Source organism: Oryctolagus cuniculus, chromosome 7 (genome assembly GCF_051225735.1).
Source record: "Oryctolagus cuniculus isolate XC-2025 breed Fujian yellow rabbit chromosome 7, ASM5122573v1, whole genome shotgun sequence".
Classification (NCBI taxonomy): Eukaryota; Metazoa; Chordata; class Mammalia; order Lagomorpha; family Leporidae; genus Oryctolagus; species Oryctolagus cuniculus.
In genome coordinates this window covers 45,511,008-45,527,180 of record NC_142873.1, presented here as the reverse complement: position 1 = coordinate 45,527,180, position 16,173 = coordinate 45,511,008, and the positions used below count along the sequence as shown (strand labels likewise).

At 47.1% G+C, this 16,173-nt stretch overlaps 1 long non-coding RNA gene across 4 annotated transcripts; it reads right to left on the bottom strand.

Annotated features, from left to right (window-relative positions):
* Window positions 1–391: 391 nt before the first annotated feature.
* LOC127493748 (uncharacterized) lies at window positions 392–16,161 on the bottom strand. Of its 4 annotated transcripts, none has more exons than XR_016210609.1 (4): window positions 15,991–16,161; window positions 6,118–6,193; window positions 2,448–2,912; window positions 392–962 (listed from the first exon to the last, which is right to left on the bottom strand). It is a non-coding gene; the product is annotated as an uncharacterized LOC127493748 (long non-coding RNA). The 4 variants fall into 4 exon arrangements; XR_016210608.1 differs by having other exon boundaries at window positions 2,448–2,849; XR_007924269.3 differs by lacking the exon at window positions 15,991–16,161 and having other exon boundaries at window positions 6,118–6,687.
* Window positions 16,162–16,173: the final 12 nt, after the last annotated feature.

Here is a 16,173-nt window from a genome sequence, read left to right as displayed (position 1 = left end):
TCGGCCTCCTGGGGAGCAGCCAGGAACTCAGGGAGAGCCACTGCCCACTCACTTCCCGCTTCAGCTCTGGGGCACCACCTGCTCCGGAGTTCTTAATAATCAGAGAGAACAACGCGCCTCCACAATGGACAGATCCAGCAGGCAGCTCATCTACAGCTGACCCACCCTAAAGCCTGGCTTTAGGGAGACTGGCAGGCACACAGGACGTCCTTGGCCTGCAGAGGGCACGCGGCAGGAAGCACCCAGCAGGCCCTGCGTGGCTCAGTGAAGCACCTGAACCTCAACACGAGGCAATCACCAGGTAACTTCAGCACACAGGCCACTGAGCCAGACCCCACCCAGCATCCGCAGACCAGTCAGCATGCACCACCCCACAGACCACAAAACATGAGATGTTTGCAGCTCAAAAGCAGCAAAGAAGCAGATCCTTTTAATCACCTCTACCCCAAATGTCTCCTTCTCAATGTTGTCTTATCTGTGGGAACACTGACCGTGGGAGGAGTCGGGTCAGCTGTCCGGCTCAGTGGAGCGCCCGTGCAGGAGGCAGATCATCCCGAGGGTTACACCCAGGCTGACCCTCATCAGCAGGAGCGCTAGTGGCAGACCGCCCACACCTAGCACAGCCCGCCCGTGGCCTTGGGCATCTGGGATCATCCGAGGTCTCTTCCTGCTCCTCAGTCCCCGGGTCTCTGCAGGAGGCAGGTGACAGGGCAAGGTGAGTCTCTCTGTAATGTCTCTGCATTCAGGCCTTGGTCTCTGTGGGTGTTTACCCAGTCAGAGTCTGAAAGACAGTCACAGCTCTCATCCCCCAGCCTCCCGTGGTGGAAACCATCAAGAGTGGTTCATGGTGGTCAAAGTCCTCTCTTCGTGCTCTGTCTGGGATTTACCCCGAGCTGCGGTTTGAGCTACTTTTTCTTACATAAATCGGCGCTATCTTTCTACGCTTCCAGCAGCAGTGGCATCTAAGAGAGGGAGAGAAGAAAATGAATGGGTCAGGTCCTGCTGAGAGCTGATGCAGCCAATGCTCCAAGGTTACAGAGCCCAGAGAGAGACTGAGCTCCTGCAGAGAGGAAGGGCTGACGGGGCGTCTCGGGCTGCTGAAAGGCACAACTGACCTGACCTGAGCTGACAGCCCAGCCTGTGGGGCAGAGTTAGGGCCCTCGGCCTTCCCAAACCAGGGTGGGTGCTCTCACCCAAGTTCTCCTGACCCCTTTGGCCTTTCGCACCTGCTTGTGATGGTCTTAGCTTCCATCTAGCTGACTTTGCTACAGGAAGGAGGGGACTCCACACAGAGACAGTTCTGTCATAGTTCTATGGCTCCATAGTCCTTCTAACCCCAGGTGCTTGTCAGAGGAATTCTTTTAAAGGGCCAATGCTTGAATCCCACCTTTCCAATGTAAATCATACTTTTTAGTGCTGGTCAGAGTCCCTGCTGACTCAGAGCTCACCCAGTGTTGACTCTGAGACTGCTCGGTTGACCTGCCCTGTCGCACCATGCCTGTTGCATTCCCCCTCTCTCCTAGCATGCGTCTCCTTCCCCCTGGCCTTGAAGAATCAGTCTTCTCTCTGACATCATCATGTAATCACTCCCTTTCTTGAAACTCTACTAGGTTCCTTGATTCCGATTCAACTGAGTCCATTATTCTAGATTCTTCACTGAACATACAGAAGTGCTCTTAGGACTTAAATATGGAGGCCAGAATTGCTCAGCACATAATGCCCTGTGCCCTTTGAAATCTTGGCCTCTCTGTGTACGTGGAGCTGACTTCCCTTTAGAGTGCCACCTGGTCCTCCCGATCCTACTCCTACTCCTCCTACACCAGCTCAAATGAGCCCATGAGGTGCAGGTGCTGAGTCAGGTGAAGCCCCTGGCAGTTTAGCACAGGTGTGCATTTCTGGGAAGAAAAACCTACTCCAGACCAATAGAGATCTCTCCCCTGTGGCCCACGTTCCAGTTCATTTTTGGAATCAGAGTTTTCCTCCTCAGTTTTAGCACTTCCAATTCACATATGGAAATAAAGGGTGTAGGATTGCATGAGGCTCTCAGAAGGACACCGGAGAAGATGCATGTCCAAATGACTTATGAAGACAGGGCTCCCAGAAGAAGCAGGCATCGGATGGATTGGGGAAGCAGGAAATGGGAAACAAGGAAGCCAAGAAAGTGTGTGTGCTTTCAGGCAAGCTCCCAGAAATCACACCGAGGATATGGGGCTGGGTTTGCTGTGGACTGATAAGGAAGATGGGGTGGCAGCAGGGAGAGCCCAGCAGTGCTGAGAGTGCAAACAGGTGACAGACAGGACAGGGTGGTGGCTGCGGGCAGTGGAGGTAACACCTGATAGAGGTCCCAATCACCGTAGGAGAGAAGAAGCCTGGTGACAGAATAAGCTAGAAGGCCAAGTAGGGAGTAATAAGGAACAAAGGCAGCAAAGATGAACAGACGTGACTACCTCTCCATCCTAGCCTTGAAGGCTGCAGTATCCGCATGAGTTTCCCTCCGGGCTTGACTGCAGTATCTTGATATTCTGTTGGCCGGGGAATCTGCATGCCAGTTCCCACGTGCTGGGCTCTGGCTTGTCTCAACCTGCTGGCCAGAGAATCTGCATGCGAGTTTCCACTTGCTGGAGTGTGGTTTTCCTTTCCTTTCATAATACTCATGCCAGGGAATTTGCATGCGAGTTTCCCCCTGCTGGCCTGTGGTTTTCCTTTGGTAAACTTGTGCTTCAGGGCACTTAGGACATCGAAGTGGCGACTGATGACATGAGGTCCCCCATATCCTTGGCCGGAACTTCGGGGCACTCCCTGTAGCTGGGGAGGGTTCCTCATCCCTCGAGGAGAATGCAGCCTCGGCTCTGATAACAGAAAGACAGTCAGCAGTATCCGCTCGTGTCCACACTCTCTCTGTGATCTGTCCCCTGTGCATGATGATCAATCCAGATATCTATCAACTGTTGACTGGATGAAGAAATTATATAACATACACACACACACACACACACACACTATGGAGTATTATTCAGCTGTAAAAAAAATGAAATCCTGTCTTTTGCAACAAAATGGACACAACTAAAAACCATTTTACTTAGTGAAATAAGCCAGTCCCAAAAAGACAGATACCATATGTTTTCCATGCTCCGAGGTAACTATTAGAGTATGTAAAATGTAATGTATTGGAGTAAAATGGACATTCTGAGATTTAATGATTGTTTACTGCCCTTGTCTCTTCTTTTGAAGGACAGTGGATTTTTTGCTTCATGCTATTTCTCAAACTCTTTTACTTAGTGTATAGTTAATTTTATGATCATTAAGTAAACTGAAAGTAGATCTTTGTAAAAATTCAGAGTGGGAGTGGGAGAGGGAGGAGGAAGAAAGGTTGGAGCGTGGAGAGGGAAGGGAGGGTGGAAAATCTCACTATGTTTCTAAATCTGTATATATGAAATACATGAAACTTGTATAACTAAATCAAATTTTAAAGATTGAAAAACAACAACAACTTTCTCTCACTATTGTTGGAAATGTGAAATCATACAGCCATGATAGTTGACACTTTGGAAGTTTCTCACAGTTAAAGAGAGTCTTATCACATGACAAAGCCATTGCTGTCCTAGATATTTATGCAAATGTATGAAACCTTAAGTACATTTTAAAAACTTGCATGAGTATTTATAGCAGGTTTATTCAAGTTGTCAAGAACTGTATGTAACCAAGATATTCTTCATTAAGTGAAAGATAAAATATATTGTGGTATGTTCAATGCCATGGAATAATATTCAGAAATAAAAAGAAGTAGGCTAGCAAGCCATGAAAAAGCACTAAGGAATTTTAGTTTATTTTTAATTTTAAAGATTTATTTATTTATTTGAAAGACAGAGTTAAAGCGAGAAAGAGGCAGAGACGGGGGTGAGGAGGTGTGTGTCTTCCAACTGCTAGTTCAGTCCCCACATGGTGGCTGCAACAGCCAAGAATGGGTCAAGCCAAAGCCAAGAGCTTCAGCGGGGTCTCCCACATGGGTGCAGGGGCCCAAGCATTTGAGCCATCTTCCACTGCTTTCCTAGGGATAAGTAAGGAGCTGGATTGGAAGTGGAGCAGCCACGACCCAAACTGAAGCCCATAAGGGATGCGAGCACTGCAAGTGACAGCTTTTCCTGCACACCACAGCACCAGCCCCAAGAATTTTAAATAGTTAATATGAGGGGCCAGTGCTGTGGTGAAGCAGCTAAGGGGCCACCTTTAGTGCCGCCATCCCATATGAATGCCAATTCAAGTCCCGGCTGCTCCACTTCCAATCCAGTTCTCTGCTAATGTGCCTGGGAAAGCAGTACAAGATGGCCCAAGTCTTTGGGCCCCTGCACCCATGTAGAAAGACATGGAGGAAACTCCTGGCTCCTGGCTTCAGATGAGTGCAGCTCTGGCCACTGCAGCCAACTGGAGAGTGAACCAATGATGGAAGCTCACTCTCTCTCTCTCTCTCTTACTGCCTCTCCTCTCTCTGTGTAACTCTTTCAAATAAATAATAAGTCTTTAAAAAAATAGTTAGATAGCTCTGAAAATCTATATACTGTATGACTGCAGCTATCTGCTATAGGACATTGTAGAAAAAGTCAAAACTAAAGAGACAGTAAAAATATCAGTGGTCACCTAGGGTGGAGGGGGACAGAAGGGATAAACAGTGAAAGACAGGTATTCTTTATGATGAAACCACTCTAGATATTGAGATGGGGATTCATGACATGCATTTGTAAAACCCCACGAAGGAATGAACTATAATGTATAAGACTATAAAACCTCAACACGAGGAATTAACTATAATGTAAACTATGATGCTTAGTTAATATTAATATATGAATACTGGCTTATCAATTATAAAAATGTACCACAGTAATACAAAGGGAAAGTGTGGGAGGCAACGAGGGAAATGTGGGAACCTTCTGTACTGTCTGCTGAGTTTATCTGTAAATCTATAACTGCCCTATACAATAATGTCTGTTAATTTTTTAAAGTCAGGATGCAACTGCTCCAAATCAAAATGTTGGTGGCATTCTGTGGCTGTATGTTTAATATGGCATATTGAGATGCACCGACCTGGAGTGAGAGCAGTTAGTAAACTGGCTGCATGTGCCTTCATCTGCAAGCCCTAGGAATACCCCCCAGACTCCAGATGGTGTATTAGTTGGCTCAAAGAAGTCTCACCCAGTAGTGTGCAGGGAGACCAGGGACATCTGGAAAGGACAGGGAGAAATCACTGACCATATCAGGGGTGAAAATGTGCAGTCACTGAACCTCACAGCCACCCAGCAGCACCCACATACCAAGGAGACTGGGAGGACCTGAGGACGACAGGGGGCGCTCCCTGCCTGAAAGACAGAGCAGCTCCAGGATCAGAAGCCACAAAAACAACTTAGGTGACAACAAAGTCTTCTGAAGACTAAAACATCATCACGGGGTTTGAGCCACCGACCTTTTCTCAGACTCTCCTGTGAACCAGTCCTCACCCAAGATACCAGAACATTGCGGGAACCCAACATGCGGTGGTGTCCACCAAGCAAGAGTGATGTGTTTTCACTGCTATCGGCTCAGATTATCTGAGAAAATGGAACAGTCACCAAATACAAGAGAACAGAGAAAACCATACTGACTGCAGCTTTTCCAGACCAACTGAGTGAAACTTGATTCGAGGAAATCTCACAACCAGGGATTAAATAAGGGCAAAAGGAAGTGGTAGGCACAGGACTGCCCAGTTTCAGCAAGAGGATGGCGAGTAGAATATTCTCATCAATGGCAAGGAATGTGAATCGTAAAATCTTTGCCAGATGACAGAGCAGAAACAACATAATCACACAAGTATAAAGACTTTTGTCCAGCAATTCCCTTTACAGGAATACAACCTGGAGACACTTCCACAATTAATAATGGACATACAAAACATGCATGGATACGATGTCTCTTGAAACATGTATAATTATAAAAATTGGAATCTTTTGGGGAACACTTATATACACAAATAGATTGGTCCACTGACAACATGACAAGTTATACACATGTCTAAGACAACACAGCAGACTGTGAAAATGCAGATGCTGATGAACATCTCAGAAAACAATGGGTTAAGCTGCTGCTTACCATGCAGATATCCGGTCCCAAAGAGCCAGTTGAGTCCCAGCTGCACAACTTCTAATCCAGCTCCCTGCTAAGGTCTCTGGGAAAAGAGCGGACAATCGCCATCTAAGTGAGAAATCTGGGTAGAGTTCCTGGTGCCTGGCTGTGGCCTGACCCAGCACGGCTACTGTGGCATTGGGGAATGAAGCAACAGTTGAAGGTTTTTCTCTGTCTCTCCTTTTCATTCCATTGCTATTTGAAATAAATTAATAAATCTTTAAAAATATGAAAATCCAAGTAGGAAATACTCCTCCACTGCCATCTCTTGTTGAATCTGGCTTTTGTGCTCATTATGCCCGCCTGAAGGTTCCGGATCCCTCGGGGTATCTTGCTGTTGACTCCCCAGGCTGCACAGGAATCCCTTTGAAGTACACAGGGCTTTGTAGAAAATAAAGGGTTTCCACAAACACTGCCGGGCTGGCCTTGTAATTGCCGGCCCTTGAGTCTGTCTCCTTCGCTAGACTACTAAACACTTTGCTCATCCCTGGACGACAAGCTCCGAGTATGAGAGGCATCTGATAAACGCTGGCAAAATAAAAAGACTGACTTGTTTCTGATATATCTTACGTTTGCAAGACTGTTATTTCCTGTAATTAGGAAGTTGTGCAACTCCGGAGAATGCAGAGAAAAGGAAGTAGGGAGGAGTGATGGGAGACCCCTGTGGGTGAGAGGCGGCTCAGGATTGTCAAAGGCGCGTGCTGCCACCTGGTGGCCCACCTGCATTAGGACAGCCTGTGGCGTCCCTGCGGTCCCAGAATTTCAACCTTTTTGTTGTCAGGACCCTATTATACTTGTAGAAATTATGGACGCCGGCGCCACGGCTCACTAGGCTAATCCTCTGCCTTGCGGCGCCGGCACAACGGGTTCTAGTCCCGGTCGGGGCACCGGATTCTGTCCCGGTTGCCCCTCTTCCAGGCCAGCTCTCTGCTGTGGCCAGGGAGTGCAGTGGAGGATGGCCCAAGTGATTGGGCCTTGCACCCCATGGGAGACCAGGAGAAGTACCTGGCTCCTGCCATCGGATCAGCGCGGCCATTGGAGGGTGAACCAACGGCAAAGGAAGACCTTTCTTTCTGTCTCTCTCTCTCATTGTCCACTCTGCCTGTCAAAAAAAAAAAAAAAAGAAAGAAAGAAAAAAAAAGAAAGAAATTATGGACTACTCCAGAGGGCTTTTACAGGTTGTATCTATCCATATTTACAATATTTGAAATTAAAAAATTTAAAATATTTGTTAACTCACTTAAAATAGCATTAATAAATTAATATTAGCACATTCAAAAGATTTATTGAATTTATTTGAAAGGCAGTATGGGGGGGGGGAGGGAAGGAGGGAGGGAGAGACACTTCATCCCCAGGCTCACTCTCCAAATGCAAAAACAGCCAGGACTGGGACAGGCTGAATCCAGGAGCCAGGAGCTTCATCCACCTACTCCCATGCAGATGCAGGGCCAACTCCCATTGCTTTCCCAGGTGCATTAACAGGGAGCCGGATTGGAAGTGGAGCAGCTGGGACTTGAACCAGTGACCATATGGGATGCTGGCTTCACAGGCAGCGGCTTAATCCATTATGCCACAATGCTGGCCTCCATATTAGCACATTTAAAGTTTTATTTGTTTGAGAGGCAGAGACAGGGAGACGCACACATGCACACACACACAGAAAGAAAGTGAGCGAGATGAGCAAGTGAGCTCATCCACTGGTTCAATCCTGAAATGCCTACTGCTGAAGCCAGGAGCTGGGAACTCAGCTCAGGTCTCCTAGGTGGGTGGCAGAGACTCAGTCCCTTGAGCCATCACCACTACCCCCCAGGGTCTGCATTAATAGGAAGCTGGAGCCTCCGCATCCAGTAATCAAATCCAGACACTTCACTATGGTAAACTCCAATGTGGGAGTTTACACTCATTCCCTGTATTTTAAAAAATTAAAAATAATTATCTATGTGTATTAAAAAACTAGTGAAAAGCATATCACACTATATATCAATATTTATTTATATTTAGTTGTTTATTGTGTGACTTCAAAGAAGACAACTGGACTCTTGAAAGTTTGCATTCAGTGCGTTGCCCGTGTGTTATTTTGGTTAAGATAGGAAGAAGATCCAGCCTCCCACAGAAAAGTAGTTGGAAAGGGAAGGAATATAGTAATAGCCTTTAAAAGTAAGTGTGGATATTTTTCTTTCATATGCTGTCAGAGTTCAATGAGTGGTAATTTCTGAAAGGTTAGTTAAGGTCTGAAACCATTGTCAGTGCATTCTTCGTATTCTGTTATGATAGAATCAATTGGTCAGTCTTGAAATTTGAATGGATCTTTTATCCAAGTATGATTTTGTAACTTCATTTATTGGTCATTAGAAAATATTGGTTCACTGAGTTATGCACATCTTCTAAATGCTGACATATTTCATTATCATATATATACATACACATGAATATATATGCACATTATACATCACACACACATTTATCAGACATTTGTCACATTTGTTAATAGCACCATGATCTCATCATTAAAACCTGTAAGTTTTGGGAACCCACCAAATTATAGTGGGAGACATAAGATTATAATATTTGCTTGAAAGCACTAATGTTGTGCCAACAAATTCCATTGGTTGTTTTTCTGGAAATGAAAGGCTCACTTGGTTCATTTTCAAAAATATATCTGCCATATGCCCAGGTAGGAGTTTCTACAGTGTGGTGGTGATTTTCATTTTTTAAGTATTATTTATTTTCTTTTTTTGTAAAGATTTATTTATTTAGCCGGCGCTGTGGCTCAATAGGCTAATCCTCTGCCTGAGGCGCTGGCACTCCGGGTTCTAGTCCCGGTCGGGGCACCGGATTCTGTCCAGATTGCCCCTCTTCCAGGCCAGCTCTCTGCTGTGGCCCGGGAAGGCAGTGGAGGATGGCCCAAGTGCTTGGGCCCTGCACCCCATGGGAGACCAGGATAAGCACCTGGCTCCTGTCAGCGGATCAGCGCGGTGCGCTGGCTGCAGTGCGCCGGCTGCAGCAGCCATTGGAGGGTGAACCAACAGCAAAGGAAGACCTTTCTCTCTGTCTCTCTCTCTCACTGTCCACTCTGCCTGTCAAAAAAAAAAAAAAAAGATTTATTTATTTGAAAGGCAGAATTACAGAGAGGCGGAAGCAGTGAGAGAAGTCTTCTATCCGCTGGTTCACTCTCCAATTGGCTGTAATGGCAGGAGCTGGGTTGATCCAAAGCCAGGAGCCAGGAGCTTTCTCCAGGTCTCCCACGTGGGTGCAGGGGCTCAAGGACTTGGGCCATCTTCTACTGCTTTCCCAGGCCATAGCAGAGAGCCGGATTGGAAGTGGAGCATCCGGGACTCGAACTGGCACTCATATAGGATGCCGGCACTGCAGGTGGCAGCTTTACCTACTATGCCACAGTGCCGGCCCCAAATCTTATTTAATTTTCATCTATTTGGAAGACAGAGTGATAGATAGATAGTGAGAGATATTGAGAGAACTATCTTCCATCCACTGGTTCATTCCCCAAACAGCCGCCACAGCCAGGGCCAGGCTGAAGTCAGGAGCCCAGAACTCCCTCTGGGTCTCCCACATGGGTGGCTGGGGCCCAAGCACTTGAACCATCATCTGCTACTTTTCCAGACACCATTAGTAGGGAGTTGGGTTGAAAGCGGAGCTGCTGGGACTCCAATCAGCACTCCAATATGGAATGCTGGAATGCAAGCTGTGGTTTAGCCTGCTGTGCCTCAACCCCAGCCCTGAAAACTGTTCTTTCATGTAGAAACGGTGTCCATGAAGAGTGGCTGATTCACTCACAATCCAATCATGCAAGGGCTTTTCCTCAACTATCTTCCATCCACTGGTTCATTCCCCAAACAACCCCATGGTTGAGATGAATGGAATGAATAGTTTTTTAAATTTATTTTTAAAAGATTTATTTTATTTATTTAAAAGATAGAGTTGCAGAGAGAGGTAGAGACAGAGAGAGAGGTCTTCCATCCGTTGGTTCACTCCCCAGATGGCTGCAACGGCCAGAACTGCACTGATCTGAAGCCAGGAACCAGGAACTTCCTTCAGGTTTCCCTCGTGGGTGCAGGGGCACAAGGACTTGGGCCATCTTCCACTGCTTTTCCAGGCCATAGCAGAGAGCTGGATCAGAAGTGGAGCAGCTGGGACTTGAACTGGCACCCATGGGGATGCCGGCACTGCAGGCCAGGGCATTAACCTGCTGCGCCACAGCACAGGCTCCTGAATGAACAGTTCTCACTGCTTCATCAAGAATGTTCCCAGGGAGATCCAATAGGGATCTATTGGATCCCTAATAAGGGAGAGGTGTGCCAATTTTGACCTTGGGAAGATACCAGAATGGGAGGAACCCCTTTCTCAGGGGAAGTTGGAGAGAAATTTGCAGTGGATGGTATACAGAAAGAAGAGAGCCTCCACGGAGCAGTGGACACAGTGCAACCCCACAGCAGCTGGCAGGACACCACCAGTGACTCCCGCAGCCGGTGACTGGGGGATGCCATCTTCTCAGAGCCAGGTGGGAGGAACCTGCACTGCCTGCAAGCCACTGGAAATACTGTCCGAGGGAGAGCCTCGCAGTCCCCACTGACTTTGAACCTGGCCTGAAGCACTGCAGGGGACCAGGCACTCACCTATTGGCAGTGCACCAAGTATTCTCTGGGTCTTGATCTAGAACAAAGGGAGGGCAGAGCAAGAGGGAGACAGGAGGGCTATGTAAAAAGAAAAACGCGTGGCTCTCTCCTTGAAATGTTTTTAGGTTTTCATATTTTATCTCGTTTTCTAGTGTGTTTCTGTAGCTCTTTTGGTAAGAGAAATAAATATTAAGAGCCTTAGTATTTTTAAAGCAAATACAAGTCCTGTGCCACATAATAACATATTGGTCAACAGCAGACCACATACATACATAAGATTGTATCACCCAACAGCTTATCTCCTTTAAATCCCTGCTACAAAGCAACCATCTCTGGCTTCTTAGAGTGCCCCTGGACATTTGAACAGGGGGTAACAGTGGTAAGCGTCTCATGGGGCTTGTGGGATTGAGTGCATTATTATGTGTGAAGTGTTTCGAGCCAGTGTGTAATGCATGGTAGCCTCGCGTTATCTGCTTGCTGTCATTGTTCCTGTTACTGTCTTCGTCATCGGCAGCATGTTTGGCTTGGGTGGGTGGGCTCTGCCTTCCTGGGCGACAACCTGATTCCCACTAGAGGTTTGGTGCAGTTTGGTGCAGTTTGGTGTGAGTGGGTCTGAGTCTGGACCACATGAAATAGAAGGCAAGAGAAGTGTGCCTGAGCCACACACAAGGGACAGGCATGAGGGTGCCCACGACGAACCAAGGAGCAGGCGTGGGAGAAATTCAGCCTGGCCCCCGCAACATCATAATATCCCCATCTCAGGATGCTTAACAGTGTCCAGGGTAGCAGAACACTGTGCCATTGAGAGTTCCAGTTTCCAGGGCCAGTGGTGTCACAGGTGAAGTTCCAGGGTCTGTCACTCAGAGTGGGCTCAAGTGTCCTTCCCAAAGGACGCGGCAGTGTCGGCTGCTCTATTTCAATGGACTGCTGCATTCTTCCTGGTTTCACATCCTGGGTGCCTAGTTTCCTAGCGATTCTCTGAAACTATTACTATCCCTTTAATAAAGTGTATTTCAGACCAAATCGGTGAAGCTCCAATTCTAATCCTTACAGAGAGAGTGAGTGAGCAGGTAGGTGGTTCTCCCTGGAAATGAGCTGGGTGCTGAGTTCTCTCCCTGGTGACTCCAGTGTTCTGGCAAACGTCATCCTCCTCCTCAACTCAAGGCCAGCCCTTGAGGATACAGTGACCCCACTCCCTGCTCTCTGTTCTGAAAATCTAGGCTGCTTTCCTCCTCTCTGTCCCAGTCCCAAGGTCTAACCTATTGTTCTGTTAGAAGAAAAATAAGCAAAACAAAAACTTCATTCTAAAAAAAGGAAAAAAAAAACCCTGCGAAACTCACAAAGAACCTCATCTCCCATCCCTTGCTTTAGCCCATCATTTCCTTCTCTGAATCTTCTTGTGTTGTGCTCTGTGCTGGGAGGACAGGGACAATGATCTCTAAGGCATTGGGAGTATGAACAGGGAGGGACACACACAGAAAATGCACCCGTGGGTACTCTGCGAAACAGCCCGAGTCTGTACTGCACCTCCATGCCTCACACATACATACACCTGCTGAGTTCATATGATGCTTGATTTCTAGTCATTGCTTTACATCTTTTTTCTTTACTTAAACATTTTGAATGGGGATTAATACATGATTATAAAATTCTTCTCCTTATCATATAGCCTAGGAGAAAGGTTAAGCACCCAAGAAGTGGGAAGGAAACCTCTGTAACCTGCCTTAGATGCCTGGGTGTCTACAGTGGGTGCAGGTGTTGATGTCACCACCCTTCCAGTTAGAGTGCTCCCCACTGGGCAGGGCAGGTGCAGGTAATTGTAAGTATATAAAAAGGTTACTGATTTTTCTGTGCTGATTTTGTTATTTTATAACTTTTCTGAATTACCTATTAGTTCTAACAGTCTCTTGATGGAGTTTTATGGTTCCTCCATATACAGAATCAGGTCATCTGCAATAGGAATTTTATTTCCTCCCGTCAAAACAAGAGGCTTCTGCACAGCAAAGGAAACAATTGACAGAGTGAGGAGAAAGCTGACAGAATGAGAAAAAGATTTACAAACCATTGTAACTAATAAAGAATTAATAATCCAGAGTATACAAGGAACTAAAAAAAAATTCAAGTGTCAGGCAGAATTTCAACTGGATCACCCACATGCGATGTAAGTCAAGGGATTTAAGACGATTGTGAAGTATGGATCCTTGGTATGGTTTTCTTCCATCTGTTGACCTCTGACATTAATCAGTCCACTTAGCTGCCCCCAGTGTGCCATGCTGGGACAGACATAGGATAACCATCACAGTGACTTTTGTTCAGCAAAGGCAGAAATGAAGGGTACAAGGAAGTCATGGAGCCCAGACAGTTCTGATGTCCAGCTGGGCAAATCCACTAGAAGCTCCTTGGTTAGGTCTCGAGGGCTGGGACTAATCCTCTGTGACCTGGAGCCTTGCCCCTGGGCTCTCAGCCTTGCATATTTCTCCACTTTCATTCAAGCCAGTGTTCCTTTCTTCTCAAACGGCTGTGTTCTTTCTCTTCCTCTAGGTGGCAGTGTCCTCCCCTTGATTGCACATATACCCCACCTGTCAGTCTGGCTCTGATCACCCTCTACAGGGGCTCTCACCATCTCAGATTGCTCTTTATCAACCTCATTTCTGTCAGTCATTGTGGTTTTCATTTTTTATTTTTTTTTTTTTGTTTAATCCATCAGTGCAGCCTTGGAGAAAACCCAAGACTACCAAGACCCAGAACCAATCTCTACTCTAACCTTCTCCAGGAGAAGAAATAACATAGATAAAGAAATGAGCTGTACGAGGTCTGAGATTCTCCAGCATTGCAGGGGAAGAATAAAACCTAAGGGAGAATGGAGGAGGTAAGGTCTGACGCTGGACAGGCAGGGTTTTGTTATGTGGTAGCTAATACATACGTGTTCTCTGGTCACATTTTATCATCCAGGACTACAGAATTGTGAAAGAAGACCCAAATCAATAAAAATCAGAGATGAAAAAGGAAATATAAAAACAGAAACCACAGAAATAAAAAGAATCATTGGAATTACTACAAAGAGCTGTATGCTAACTGTGGGGAGCAACTCGGACTAGACTAAGTTACTGGAATTAAGACTTATTCTATGCATCTGCTCTCCTACAATATGGCGCTGGGAGAGGAGGAAACAGCTTCTACACAGATGCCTCCAGTTCAACCAATAGACTGTGGGACCTGCTCCTGATTGGAGGAGAGCAGCGTACTCGGCGTGTGGGTAGCAGAGTTGGGATTGGTGGAAGAGGACTATAAAGGAGGAGAGAGACAACATGCACCAGGAACATCTATCTGAAGGAAAACCTGTGCAGCTCCCGAGAGAGCCGGCCAGCGGTGTGCCGCTCCCCCGCGGAAGTGGGGAAAGCGGCAGGGGGAACCGCCCTTCCACGGAGGTGGAGGGGACGGTAGCCAACCCGGGAAGAACCAGCAGCAAACCCGGGGAGGGCCGAGCAGACAAAAGAACAGCGCAGGGTCCTGTGTCGTTCCTCCACGAAGACGGGGAGCGACAACCATGAACACTATGCAACTCTATTGAAGAAACTGAAATGACAGACCAAAAAAAAAGAAAGAAACCCTGCTTTAATGGATTATAAGAATCAGTATTATTAAAATGTCCATTCTACCCAAAGTGACTTAGATTCAAGGCAACCTCCATCAAAATACTAATGACATTCTTCACAGAACTAGGAAACACCACCTTAGAATTCATATGGAAGTACAAAAGGCATAGAACTTGCTTTGACACTTGCGGTAGAGAGGGTATTCCTTTTTTTTTTTTTTTTTAAAGATTTATTTATTTATTTGAAAGAGTTACACAGAGAGAGAAGGAAAGGCAGAGAGAGAAAGAGAGAGGTCTTCCATCCGCTGGTTCACTCTGCAATTGGCCGCAATGACTGGAACTGCAATGATCCAAAGCCAGGAGCCAGGAGCTTCTTCTGGGTCTCCACACAGGTGCAGGGGCCCAAGGACTTGGCCATCTTCTACTACTTTCCCAGGCCATAGCAGAGAGCTGAATCAGAAATGGAGCAGCTAGGACTTGAACCAGTGCTCATATGGAATACCAGTACTGCAGCTGGCGGCTTTACCCGCTAGGCCACAGCGCCGGCCCCAGGGATTCTGTATTAATGTGAATCGTGGAGGTTCCAGCAGGATTTGTCCACATCTCATGTAAAGCAGATTGAAGAAGGATAACAGAAAGGCTAGTTAAGAAAGAATGTGCATTACAAACTCCTCTTTAAAAGACTGGGAAGGGGCACCGGTTCATGTCCCTGTTGCTCCACTTCTGATCCAGCTCCCTTCTAATGACCTGGTAAAAGCAGCCTAAGATGGCCCAAGCTCTTGCGCCCTTGCTTCCCATGTTGGAGACGTGGAAGAAGCTCCTGACTTGAGCCTGACCCAGCCTCAGCCATTTCAGTCATCTGGGGAGTAAACCAGTAGAATGAAGATCCCTGTCTCGCCTTCTCTCTCTGTAACTCTTACAAATAAATAAATAAATCTCAAAACAAACAAGCAAAAAAAGACTTCAAAGACTCAAAACCCAGTCCCAGCTCGCCTTGAACCACCAACTTTTCAGTTCAGCTGTGAAAGAACTAATGATGACCCAACAGAAGCAAGCACGGCCGCTTTGTGCACATCCTCTTGTCCCGGGGCTGCAGCATCCGGGTCCCTCTGCTTGGTATAACTGTGCCAGCTCCAGAAGACATTAAACCCAAAACTGTGTGGAAATGACTACAGCTACCCTAAAGTGATAATGAGAACATCAGAAAACTCCGTTAGCCTCTATGTTATAGGACTCGCCCACGCCCGCCCACGGAAGGAAATGCTTCATTTCTTGAAGAAATCAAAGGTAACACTTTCATGTCACCCTCATAAGTAGACGATATCTTCACATCCATTTCTCCGGACAGCACAGCAAAGGCTGCGCACCCCGCCGGCCTCCGCCCTCCTTGGCGCCTGGCCCTTCCCCACCAGGCTCTTTCCAGGGAACTTCGGGGCGCTGCTCCCAGCGTCCTCCTCCCAGCGAGCCTCGGTTCTGAGGCCCCCAGGCCAGCGCCTTTTCTTCTGGAAATCCTGTCACTCAAACCCGGGCTTCCCACACAACCACCTGCGTTTATCTTTCTTCTCCTATTCTGATTCTAGGTGATCAGCCAAATGTTTCCCCTTTGCTGACCCCTGTCGTCGCGGTCTTCGTTTTCTACTGCTCTTTTCCCTACGCTGGTGTCCGCATAAGGTTTCATTAAGGGCAGCAGGCCACCCACGCCCTTTGCGGCCTCCACGCGGGAATTAGCGACGTTACGGACGCTCTCGGTGCGCGGCTGCGCAAAGGGCGTGAGGCTGGGCGAGGCCTGCGCCG